The following is a 13,234-nucleotide window of genomic DNA, read 5'->3' on the forward strand; positions in this document are numbered from 1 at the left end:
AGCTTAACATTGCCAGTAGAAGGACATACTGACAACATGTGCCCCGTTTGTAAGATGCATTGAGGACAAAGCATTATTTCTGTAGTATTCTAGCCAAAAGCTGCATAACTTCAGTATAATTATTAGAAAACATTGAACAAGCCAAACAAGAGATATTCCTCAAAATAAGTCACCAGTGCTCATCAAAATTGTCAAGGTCATGAAAGAAAAGAGAAAAAAAATGTGGAACTTCCACAGATTGGAGATTAAGAACACACAATAACTAAATGCAATGTGGTATCCAGAACGAGATCTCGAAACAAGCAAACAAAATGTCAGAAAAAAGCTGATGAAATTAGAATAGGGTTTGTAGTTTGGTTAGTAGTGTTGTACCAACATTAATTTCCTGGCATTGATAATTGTATTTTGATTATATGAGCTATTAACATAAGAAATTGTACATGAATTATCTGTACTATTTGTGCAGTTTTTCTCTAGGGTTCAAATTGTTTCCAAATAAAAATTTGGAAAAAAGAAGAAAATACATAATGAAAAGGCATGACACAGTGTAATAGAAAATAATTGCAACACATGTGAAGATCAAAAGACTTGTATCCAGGGTAAACCACAAATCAATTAGAAAATCACAGATAACCCAATGAAAAAGTAGGCAAGAGACCTGCAGATACTTTACAAAAGAGGACGCCAAAAATTCCAATGAACTTGCTCAGTATATGAATCATCAAAGCAATACAAATTAATATCACAATGGACAATATATTAGTTCGCCAGAATGACTAATATTAAAAAGATAATAAAGTCAAGTATTGGTTAGAATGCAGAGCAACTGGGACTCTCATATACTGGTAGGCAGAATATAAATAGGAACAATCACTGAACAACTATTTGACCTTATCTGCTAGAGTTTAACATACATATAAACTTTGATCTAGCAATTCCACTTCTAGATATATAGCCATTAGAAATGAGACTATGTGTTCACCAGAAGGTATGCCATAGCCAAAAACTAGGATTTATTTAAATGTTTATCAATAGTAGGATGGATAAAGTATGGTAATCATAAAATAGGTTATTATAAAGCCATGAAAGTTAATGGTACACAGAATAACCTGAATGAATCTCACAAGCATAAAATTGAACAAAAAAGGCCAGACCCATAAAAAAGTATACTATGGGGGTGCCTGGGTGGCTCAGATGGTTAAGCATCTGCCTTCAGCTCAGGTCATGAGCCCAGGGTCCTGGGGTTGAGCCCTGCTTTGGTCTCCCTGCTCAGCAGGGGGTCTGCTTCTTCCTCTCCTTCTGCCTTTTTGCCCTACTCATGTTCTCTCTCTCTTTCTCAAATGAATAAATTAAAAAATATATTTTTAAAAAAGTATACCCTGAGGTTATTCATGTGAAAGTAAAAACAGGCAAAACTAACCTATGATTTTAAAATTTACAATAGTGATTAATGTTTGGAGAGGAGAGTAGGAGTAGTAATTGGAATGTATGGGTTGGAGATCTGGGGGATTTGGTAACATTCTGTTTCTTGATTATATCATCAAGTTGTCCTTTCAGTATTTTTACACTTTGATGTACATTTTGTGGACATCAATACAAATATTTTTAAGCCTCTGATAGAAAAGATTGTTACTGAGCCCCTGGGTTGCTCAGTTGGCTGGGTGTCTGCCTTCAGCTCAGGTCATGATACCAGGGTCCTAGGATCAAGTCTGTATCAGGCTCCCTGCTCAGCAGAGAGTCTATTTCTCACTCTGCTCCTCCCCTTGCTCATGCTGTTTCTCTCTCTCTCTGAAAAATAAATAAAATCTTAAAAAAAAAAAGACTCTTAACTATTCAGGAATAGATATAAGGTTATATGTAGATATCTTTTATTCCTTTCTTTGAAGAATTTCCATATTCTTCAAAGAATACAGAATATGTATTCTTTCCAATTTCTACCCACTTCTGTCTCTGATTTTTATTTAGAAGAAATTCTGTGACTCTTTTTTATTTCTTTTCTTTTGATTATTTTCTTTCGTATGCCTCAAATTGATACTAATGTGGAGCATAGGTTAACTTCCTTGATTTCTCTCCAAAATACTCACAGTGTGGGTCCCAGATTTTACTTATGAAATTTGGGACAAATGGGGCCAAGTAAGAGACTCTTGCACAAGATCATATGGTTTAAATATAAAGTTCTAAACTTAAAGGTCTTTCTTGTTATCCTTATCCTCTCCCCCTACACAATCTCCTGCAGGAAAAATGTCAGTTTATCTCCTCTTCTTGGATTCCCAAACCCCATCATGTTTCTTCTCTTCACCAATGTCATGGTTTTTCTTCTCCTCCCTAGCTAGCTTGTTGAAATCTCTCATATACTTTTTTAAAAACCACTTTATTTCATGCATAGGTTATATTGGCCATACTCTGAAAGCTAATTTTCCATATCAAAGATGTCTCATTAGTTAATTAACCCCAAACAGTCCTCCCCACTAAGATAAGGGTTTTCTACTCTCCTCTAGGTAGAATTCCACTTCTGGTCTTAATCTGACAGTCTATCCACTCTCTTTGAGCTCTACACTGTATTTATTCACACATGTTTTTCTTGGTGCAAGCCAAATGAATTTCTAAAAATTTTAGAAGCTTATCGTATTGATGAAAATTTTATGGCTCAGTGGTCTGGGATGTACTGGAACAACCCTTCTGAGGCAAAAGACAACTTCCTATTCATTGCAGCTCTTCTCACTAAAAAGGAAGCTCAGTGTTTTGTGAACCTCTGAATTTTGAAGCAGTATATACATTCTTGGGAATTATGCTCTGAATCAGGGTTAGGTGGCTCAAAGGGCTAACAGTTTTGAGTGGTAGACAGACTAAAGAAAAATTGTGCACCAGATTCAGACTCAGTGAGAACAGCCTGAAACTTGGACTATTAGTTTCAACATGAGAGTGCTAGAAGTTTCCATAGTGGTTAAGTATACAGGATAGAATGTCTACTAAGCTCTACCAAAAGAATCGCAGTTCAGACTCCCAGAATTCTAGGGCAAGATCATTCTTGTTTTCACAGAGAACCAACTCCTTGCTCTTCAGAAATAGTTCCTAGTGGGCGCTTATATGCCTATAGATACTGAGGGTCCGACCTTGGGACTCCAGTAACTATTATCCAAAGATGAGCTAGTTGAAACTCTGGATGTGGCACATTCCCTTGAGAAATCAGACAGTTATCTGGTGACAGATCTGGTGACATTACACCAGACCCCTTCAACCCTCAGGGAGCAGTGATGCATGCTGACCAAAATTGACACATGCAGTGGATATGGATTTTCCCTATCGGTCTGCAGTGTCTTTGTCAGCACAAGAATTTGAGGAATAATGAAATGACAATTTATTATTATAGTATGGCATACAACAGCAACTCAGATCAAGGTCTCGTGCTATGACAAGAGACATATGGCTCCAGACTACAAATTTTATTGATCAGAAACAGCTGAGCTAAAGCACTAGCAAGGTAAGTTGTCATAACCTAGAGTGTTGTATGTTTATCCATTTGGTACCAAGTCATTAGAATAATTGGGTCAGGAATATTTGGTGCTGAGTCATTAGAATAACTGGGTGAGAGAAAAAAAGAGCAGAAGTAACGTAGGATCCCCTCATCATCACAGTGACCCTCTTTTAAAATTTGTATTTCCGGGGTGCCTGGGTGGCTCAGTGCGTTAAAGCCTCTGCCTTCAGCTCGGGTCATGATCCCAGGGTCCCGGGATTGAGTCCCACATCGGGCTCTCTGTTCAGCCGGGGGCCTGCTTCCCACTCTCTCTGTCTTTGCCTGCCTCTCTGCCTACTTGTGATCTCTCTCTCTCTGTCAAATAAATTAAAAATAAAATAAAATAAAATAAAATTTGTATTTCCCATTCCTTATCTGTCAGATCAAAAGTCCCAGTTTCCAGGAAGGGAACACTTTTATTAGAGAACGCAGTAAAAATTCCTCTGAACTTACATCTCTAACTATAACATGGTCACTTTGGGTTTCTCATGTCAACAAAAAAGGGGTAACTTAATTTAATTTCCCAGGACTCTAATTTCCCTGAAGATCTAGGACTTCTGCCATATCACGGGAACAGAGAGGCTCTGGTTATACCACAAGGCATTTCTGGGTTGTCTGTTTGATTCTGTGCTCATTGATAATGGTGAATGCAGGGAGAAGTAACAATTGCAGCTTTAAAAAGGAAAGATATTAAGAGCTCAGACTCTCTGGAGAAGAGAGTCTAGGTCACGCTAGACATGCAACCTAGGCAGGCTGAGGCACAGGCAAAGGGTAAAAGAACTCTAGAATGGTTAGTAGAGGAGCTAGGTGGTAAATATCAGTTTCAGACTCAGGACAATGAGGGAATGTATCTTGTTGCCTTGAGCCTTTTGTATTGAGCTGTTAAGACATTGCTACTGATCATGACCTATAAAGGGACTTGGGGCTGAATTTGACTTAATGGGATCAATGAATGGAGGGCATAAGAAGATCCAAAAGGCACAGAGGGTAGACTATATCATATACTTCTTGTATACTAGTTCATATCCTCTGAAGATCTCCACTAGCTTTGCTCAGTTGCTTTTTGACACAACCTCATTCAGAACTGTGTCACATAGTTCTCGCTTCCTACCCCAGAATATCTCTGATGTTGAAATATAAGATGTTTGCATGAACACACTTGGCCTTCATAGATGCACAAACTAGGACTGCAGAGAAGTTAGTATCTCTGAGGCCATCTTTGACTAATAGGGGAAATGGAGCCAATTAATAAATACTCCTCTCTTTTTGTCCTGTGGTTGGACAATCTTAGACATATCCATGAGGCTCCTGAGAAGTTCCTTGCGTGATGTAGTACCAGCCCAAATCATGATGGCCAATTGAGTATGCACCTTAGATTAACTTTCCCTTCCTCCCTCTCTTACTCCTCATGTCCTTCTTCCTTTATCCCTGAGGTCAATACCCAAATAAACTATCTTCATGCAAGGCTTTGTCATAGAGGCTCCTTTTTGAGAAAACTAGATTAAAATAGATTAGAGAAGTGATTAAAGCTGGAGAATAAAGCTGATTAAAATTTTATTTCATTGACTCTGAAGGGATTGTAAAAAAGAATTTTCATGGGCTTTGCTATCACACACTTCTTATTGTGAATCCTAGAAATGAAGCTAGAGAAGCTTAGCCATCTGAAGAAAATGACACCATTATTATTCTCCAGTTTATTAAGAATACAGTGAGGTTCCAGTGGCCTGTATCAATTCAGCTCACCCCTCAGAGAACCCTCAAGAAACTGTCTATAGCCAAATTAAATTCTATGCTCACCTTATCAACATTATAAAACAGTTTCCCCTGTATTTGACAAGCATAGTAGCAATAAATCAATTTTAGTGTTTTAACATTAAAACCTTATCTTTTTTTTGATTGGGTCTGAAAATGATAACACTTCATTTGTAATGAGTCTGAACCAAGAATGCCCTCTTATAAAAGTCCTCAGTTTGTTTTTTCTCCATAGAACAATATCCATATAAACTGCAGGGACTCCATTGTTAAAACATAGAAACTCTCTTTGATGATTTTAACTATACTATGTAAAAAGTTAATTTTGATTCAAATGCAAAAGAAAACTCTACACTCTTATTTTATTTCTGTCTTATTAAAGAAAGGTCTAAGTATTAATTTAGGATATTGTCAACTTTAAATGATAAAGGAGATGGTTGTTTAGGTACCAATAATTCACAAATTTATCTTGAATATGTCAGCATTTGATAAGAAAAAGAATAATGAAGCTCGTAATAATTCTGTTTTGCTGTTACCAAAAATTGTTTTCAACTGGGGCAGTGTGTCTGGGTTTAATTTAAATCAGTCTAAGAGAAAGAGAGAGCATTACAAATAATTAGAAAATACAATTGAATAATCTTGATTCTGTTATCTCTCTACAGCACATCTAGGCCTGCCCTTCAAAACTGTAAAGGTGCTTTTCTGGTTCACTTTCCTTTTCCCAAGTTCACCTAGAAAAGATGTGAAGACCCAAGCAAGACTTCAGTTTTACCATATGCATTCAATTCCAAGAACTTGCTTCACTTAAAAATTCAACCTAGTCTAATGTGATGTGATTGTTATTTTTTTTTCCAGTTACAAAAATGTGACTCACATTTTCTAACTGATATCTGATTATGGTAGAGCAATTAGAATTAGTCCAAAACATTTTTAGATGAAATGGGAAGTTTTGAAAGTATAGGAGGATAAGAACCATGGAAAATCATGTAATATGATTGTTGCAAAAATTAAATGCAAGCTTTGAATCCTGCATTAAGTAAGTGACAACACATAAGCCAACTACACTGTCTCTATGAAAAATCAAGATGATGATTTTTATATCAGTTCTATATATGAGAGGCAGTCCAAAAGACATTAGTATCCTTTGAACACATTAATAATTCAGAGAGAATAGGAAGAGTAATTTATATTAAAACTATCTAAAAAATCCACACCAAATGGTCATTGCACTTAAAAAGAAAGTTTCAGTCACCATTAGTAACTTTTTAAAATATCCAAAATCACAAACACTAAAATAATGACATCTAAAACTAAGTATTTATTAATATTTTGCCATATTTGATATATCCGTATAATTTCCATGCATATGCTGTATTTTCACTACCTGTGTATTTAGTCACAATAATACATCTTATTATTTGTTTTTTAAAATGTTAAACAAGTGACATTGTGTATGTTTTCTTTCTGCAATGTTTTTTCAGCATTAAGTTCTTAAGATTTTTCCATTTTGAAATCTACTGTTAATGGCTGTGAAGTTTCTACGGACTGTTGTTTTTACTTTTGTTTAGTTTAGTTTGTTTGGTTTTTGTTTTAACAACCAGTGCTGCAATAAGCCTCACAGGATATGTTTCTTTATGCATGTGTGCTAGAGTAGCTGGTTATAGATTATACATTTTTCATCTTATTAGGTGTAGAGAAGCAGTGCATGATACAGTAGGTATGTTGTTTGTGTAAGCTCAGGGCTTGACTTCTTCTTTCATTCTGTGGGTAACTTTACCTCTTTGACTCTGTTTTCAGATCTCTAAAATAATGATAGTAGTAATTGCCTATGGCAGAGTTCTTGTTGTACTCCAACATCCTTTCTCCCTTCTGTCCATCCGAGAGTTTCAGGTGCACTCATGGCTATCCAGATACAGGTTACATTTCTCAACATACTCTCAGCAGGATGTGGCCATGTGGCCACATTATGGTTAATGGGATGTATGTGGAAGTGATATACATCCGTGTGCATGTTTGTCTGCCTTTTGCCCCTTCCTGCTCTCTAGGTAATGTTGAGAGAACAGCTGTTTCTAGAGATGGAATCTCCATATTGAACCTGATGGAGTTGCCTTGTTAGCCATCTACTGATGGACTATTATAGGAAAAATAAATAGACTTCTTTCTTACTTAACTATTGGATTTTGACTAGTCTCTCATTTCACATAGCCCATTTGCCACATACATAGCCACATATACAGCCCATTTCACACCCTAAAAAAATACAACTTGTAATATTGTCAAATGAAATGACAACTCTTGGAAGAGTACTTAATAAGTATCAATTATTTTTTATCATTACAACTGTTGTGAAATTGCTTTTGAAGATGGTTCACTATAAACTTCGCAGCAATCCCCAAATCTTCACACTTCATTGCATTTTTTGTATTTTGGCCATCTGATGGGTGTAAATTTATTTTTATTAACTTATATTTTCTTATTAAGCTTTTCAAAAATAAAGAACAAACAATTAGAAAAGTACACAAATCATCAGTATATAGCTTAATGAGTATTTACTAACTGTATTATCAGAAGCCAGAACTCTAGAGCTCCTCATGCCTGTTCACAGTCATTATTACCACCACCCTCCCTAAAGGTAAGCATTGTACTGAATTTAAGTGATATATATGGTTATGGGCTGAACCGAAGTCCCAACACACATCACCTCAGAATACGACCGTATTTGGATATGGGGTCTTAGCAATGTAATTAAGTTAAAGTGAAGTCATATGGGTGAGCCCTAATTCAATGCAAGCGGTATTCTTATAAGAGGAGATTAGGACACAGACACATACAGAGGGAAGACCACGTGAAGACACAGAGCATCTAGAGCCAAGAAGAGAGGCCTCAGGAGGAACTAATCCTTCTGACACCTTGGTCTTAGATTCTTAGCCTTCAGAAATGTGAGAAAATAACTATCCATTGTTTAAGCCACCCAATGTATGATACTTTGTTATGGCAGTCCCCCAAAATGAATACAGTAGGTAATTTTTAGCAAGAATGATTAATGTTAAAATCAATATCAGATTCAGAATCTTTTGTGTTAGATCTGTTCACTCAACATTATGTTTTGAGATTTACTATATTCTTGAACATGGTGGTAGTTAGCCAATCTTGTTGCTTCACAAAATTCTTTTTTTTTTTAAGGCTTTATTTATTTATTTGACAGAGAGATCACAAGTAGGCAGGGAGGCAGGCCGAGAGAGAGGGGAAGCAGGCTCCCAAAGAACCCGATGTGCAGCTCAATCCCAGGACCCTGAGATTATGACCTGAGCCAAAGGCAGAGGCTTAACCCACTGAGCCACTGGGGGACCTGCTTCACAACATTCTATTATGTGTGTATATGAAAATTTAGTTATCCATTTAATGTGGATAAACATTTGAGTCATTTTCAGTGTTTGGTTCTGAAGATTCTCATGAATCTTTTGGAGAACATATATTTTCATTTCTCTTGGGTATTGACATAGGAATGGAATTGCTGTATCATAATTCCATTACAGGAGGTTCAGCCAAAAACTTTTCTAAAGATTTTATTTATTTATTTGAGAGAGAGACAGTGAGAGAGAGCATGAGCGAGGAGAAGGTCAGAGAGCAAAGCAGACTCCCCATGGAGGTGGGAGCCCGATGTGGGACTCGATCCCGGGACTCCAGGATCACGCCCTGAGGCAGTCGTCCAACCAACTGCGCCACCCAGGCGTCCCCAGCCAAAAACTTTTCTAAAGTAGTCATACCAACCTACACTTCTAAGAGTAGTGTATTCCAGTTGCTCCACATTCCTTTCAGCAAGAGATATTTTCTTTTATTTTTCATTTTGGCCATTCTGATGTGTAATAATGGAATTTCAAAGTGACTTTAAAGATTTATTTATTTATTTAAAGAGAAAGAGAGAGAGAGAGTACAACAGCAAGAGGAGGGGCAGGCAGACTCCCACCTGCGTGTGGGGCCCCTGGCAGAGTTTCATCCCAAGACCCTGAGAGCATGACCTGAGCTGAAATCAAGAATTGGAGGATCGACCAACTAAGCCACCCAGTGGCTTTTAATTTGTATTTTTGTAATTTGTCATTTTAATTTGTATATTCCTAATTACTGATAAGACTGAACACTTGCTATATGAACTAGCATATGGTGATTTTTCACAAATATTTCAAGTATACTTGAAAAGAATGTGTATTCTATTCCAGTTTGTGTATTTCAAGTATACCTAAAAAGAATGTGTGTTCTATTACAGTTTGTGCAGTATTGTATATTATTTCCATTCAGCCAAACTGGTTATGTTTCTGAAATTCTGAAATTCTCTATATCCCTACAAATTTTCAGAATATAATTTCCCAATGATTCTGTATCTGTCCATTTCTTCTTAAGATTCTGTCATTTATTAATTTATACATTTTAATATTTTATAAATTGTTTATATATGCCTAGGAGATTAGAACTTTTTTTTTAGATTAGAAGTTTTTTTAAATTATTATTCTATTCTTAACCTCCTAGTACTTTGTAATTCATTATTTTACTACTCTTTTACTGGTTATCCTAAATATTAAAACATGAACCCCTGATTTATTATATTTAAATATAAGCTATTACTTTTACTACTTTTCAACAATACATATACTCCTTTCTTACCTATTGTTATTTTGTATTTTACTTCTTCAAATATTTTAATATTTTATTTTTTAAAGATTTATTTATTTATTTGAGAGAGAGAGAGAGAGCACAAGCATGGGGGGGAGGGGCAGAGGGAGAAGAAGAGAATTCTCAAGCAGACACCCCACTGAGCATAGAGCCTGACATGGGGCTTGATCCCAGGACCCCAAGATCATGACTCGATCCAAAATCAAGAGTCATTCTCCCAACCAAGAGAACCACACAGGTCCCCCAACTTTTTCCAGTATTTTAAAACACACAGTGTATTGAGCAATTTATTAGGCATTCATTCAGGTGTATTTAAATATTTATCCTTTTCTGTATTCTTTATTTCTTCCCATATTTCTATGCAGGCTTACTTTTTTTCTGCTTAAAGAATGTAATAATTTTTTAATTAGTAAATCTTCAGGTGACCAACTCTGTTTTTATATATCTGAAAATGTTTATATTGTGTTAAATTTTGATAGATATTGTTGCTATATGTGTAAAATTCTAGACTGTTAGTTATTTTCTTTCAGCATTTAAAAGAAAAAAAATGCCATGCCATTTTCTTCTGGTTTCTTAATGTTTGTGTTGAGGGGTTAACCATTAGTCTTTTTCTTACTTTTTGAAAATAACTTATTTTCTTTCTGGATGCATTTGCTATTTTCTTTGTATCTGTATCTTTGGATCTTTGTTGTGTCAGTAGTTTTATTGTGATGTATATCTTTGCAGACTTTCTTCATATTCATCTTTCTAAATAGTGGTTCATAAAGGTTTGTTTGTTTGTTTGTTTTTCCAATTTATTTATTTTCAGAAAAACAGTATTCATTATTTTTTCACCACACCCAGTGCTCCATGCAAGCCGTGCCCTCTATAATACCCACCACCTGGTACCCCAACCTCCCACCCCCCCGCCACTTCAAACCATAAAGGTTTTTAAGTCTGCAATTTGATATATTTTATAAATTCATGGAAGTTCATAGTCATATTTCTTCAAATATTGTTTCTGTCCCATTTTATCTCTTTTCTCCTTTTACACACATTACAATTATTATACACATTCATCTTCTTTATACATGCGAGACATTTTCATTATGTCCAATATACTTTTCTTTTTTTTTAAAAAAGATTTTATTTATTTATTTGACAGAGATCACAAGTAGGCAGAGAGGCAGGCAGAGAGAGAGAGAGGAGGAAGGAGGCTCCTGGCTGAGCAGAGAGCCCGATGCGGGGCTCTATCCCAGGACCCTGGGATTGTGACCTGAGCCAAAGGCAAAGGCTTTAACCCACTGAGCCACCCAGGTGCCCCAATGTCCAATATACTTCTTACAATACATTCTGTGCTCTCTTTATTTTCTTCCTGTACTTCATTCAAGCTCTTTCCTATCAACCTATCTTTCAGTTTACTGAGTCTCTTTTTTTTTTTCCAATTTATTTATTTTCAGAAAAACTGTATTCATTATTTTTTCACCACACCCAGTGCTCCATGCAAGCTGTGCCCTCTATAATACCCACCACCTGGTACCCCTACCTCCCACCCCCCCGCCACTTCAAACCCCTCAGATTGTTTTTCAGAGTCCATAGTCTCTTATGGTTCACCTCCCCTTCCAATTTACCCAAAAGCACATACCCTCCCCAATGTCCATAACCCTACCCCCCTTCTCCCAACCCCCCTCCCCCCAGCAACCCACAGTTTGTTTCGTGAGATTAAGAGTCACTTATGGTTTGTCTCCCTCCCTATCCCATCTTGTTTCATGGATTCTTCTCCTACCCACTTAAGCCCCCATGTTGCATCACCACTTCCTCATATCAGGGAGATCATATGATAGTTGTCTTTCTCCGCTTGACTTATTTCGCTAAGCATGATACGCTCTAGTTCCATCCATGTTGTCACAAATGGCAAGATTTCGAGTCTCTATTTAGCAGTGTCCAATATCCTGATACATCAACTCACTGAGTTCTTAATATTTGTTACCATGTATTTTAAAACTGGAATTTTTATTTAATTCTTTTCTATGGATTCTGATTCTCTACTAAAAGTCTCTGTCTTGCTATGTATCTTTCTGGAACATATTAATCACAACTCTTTTAAAATCTTTGAGAGCTCTAATATTTGAATTTTCTATTGATCTGTTTCTATTTTCCCACCTTTTTTTCTCTTTGTTTTAAATAATTTGATTCTGTTTCTGGTATAACCAGTCATTTTCACTGGATGTCAGGCACTGTATATGAAAGGTTTAAAGAAAATCTGAGACTCATAATGTTAATTTCCTACAGAAAGAACTAACTTTTGCTTCTAATAGGCAGAAATTAGAATAGATGTAGGTCATCTTAACCTACCTTGTGTTAAACTAATTCCAGATGTTTTTCAGTAATAGTGATAAACTTATTTGCAACTTCCCTAGTCTCAAGGTATAACTCTTTTGGGGTCTCAACTGAATGCCCAGAGGACTTTACCAGGATCTTCTCCTGATGAGGCCTCTTTGTCCCTCCAGACCTTGTGACTATTGAAAATTTTAAAAAGTTTCTTAATCTCATAGTCACTAGTTTTTGTTTGGCTTTTATCTCTTTGTTGAAAATAGCAAATTGGCAACTATTTTACAAGGCAGGCAAGAGTAAATGTTGAACTTACATCTTTATTCTTCCTTTTACTTTGGAATTGGCTCCTCGAGTCTTAACTATTTTGATTACTCTTTGAAGTCTAAAACAGATTTTTAAATTTTTCCAGATTTGTTTTGTTTCGTGTTAAAAGATTTAGTCTCATGCAAAGTTAGTCAGCTGTAGCCGGAAGTACACATCCTTTGATTCTTATTTTAATTTGCATGTCCATTTATTGTCATGAAGTTGAGGATACTTTTATATATTTACTGATGATTCTGTTTTCTTGTCCGTGAATCCTTTGCTCACTTTTTATTGGGTTGTCTTTTGGTTTATAATGCATGAAGAATTCCCGATATTATTTTGGGGAAAGGAGGCTTTAATATGCCTGCAAATATCTTCTTCTACTTTGTGATTTGTCTTAATTTTTTAATGTTATCTTTTATCATACAGAAATTTTAAATTTTAATAGATAAATTTCAAACATTTTTTCCTTTATAGTTTGTGCATTTTGTGTCTGGTTTAATAAATTCTTCTGTTTCCTGATGTCATAAAGATATCTTCCTAGATTTTCTCCCAATAGTTTTGCAGTTTTAATTTTCATTTGAGGTATTTAATTTACCAGGAATTTACTTTTTCTGGGTTGTATGATGTAGGGATAACCAAATGTTCTAGCATCATGTATCAAAATGACAAATATTTCCTAAC

At 35.9% G+C, this 13,234-nt stretch overlaps 1 long non-coding RNA gene across 1 annotated transcript in view; it reads left to right on the plus strand.

Moving 5' to 3' along the window:
- Positions 1–13,234, plus strand: part of LOC122906506 — a 49,806-nt gene that overhangs the window by 12,850 nt on the left and 23,722 nt on the right. The window lies entirely within an intron of this gene.

This window comes from Neovison vison, chromosome 1, assembly GCF_020171115.1.
Source record: "Neovison vison isolate M4711 chromosome 1, ASM_NN_V1, whole genome shotgun sequence".
In the NCBI taxonomy this organism is placed as follows: domain Eukaryota; kingdom Metazoa; phylum Chordata; class Mammalia; order Carnivora; family Mustelidae; genus Neogale; species Neogale vison.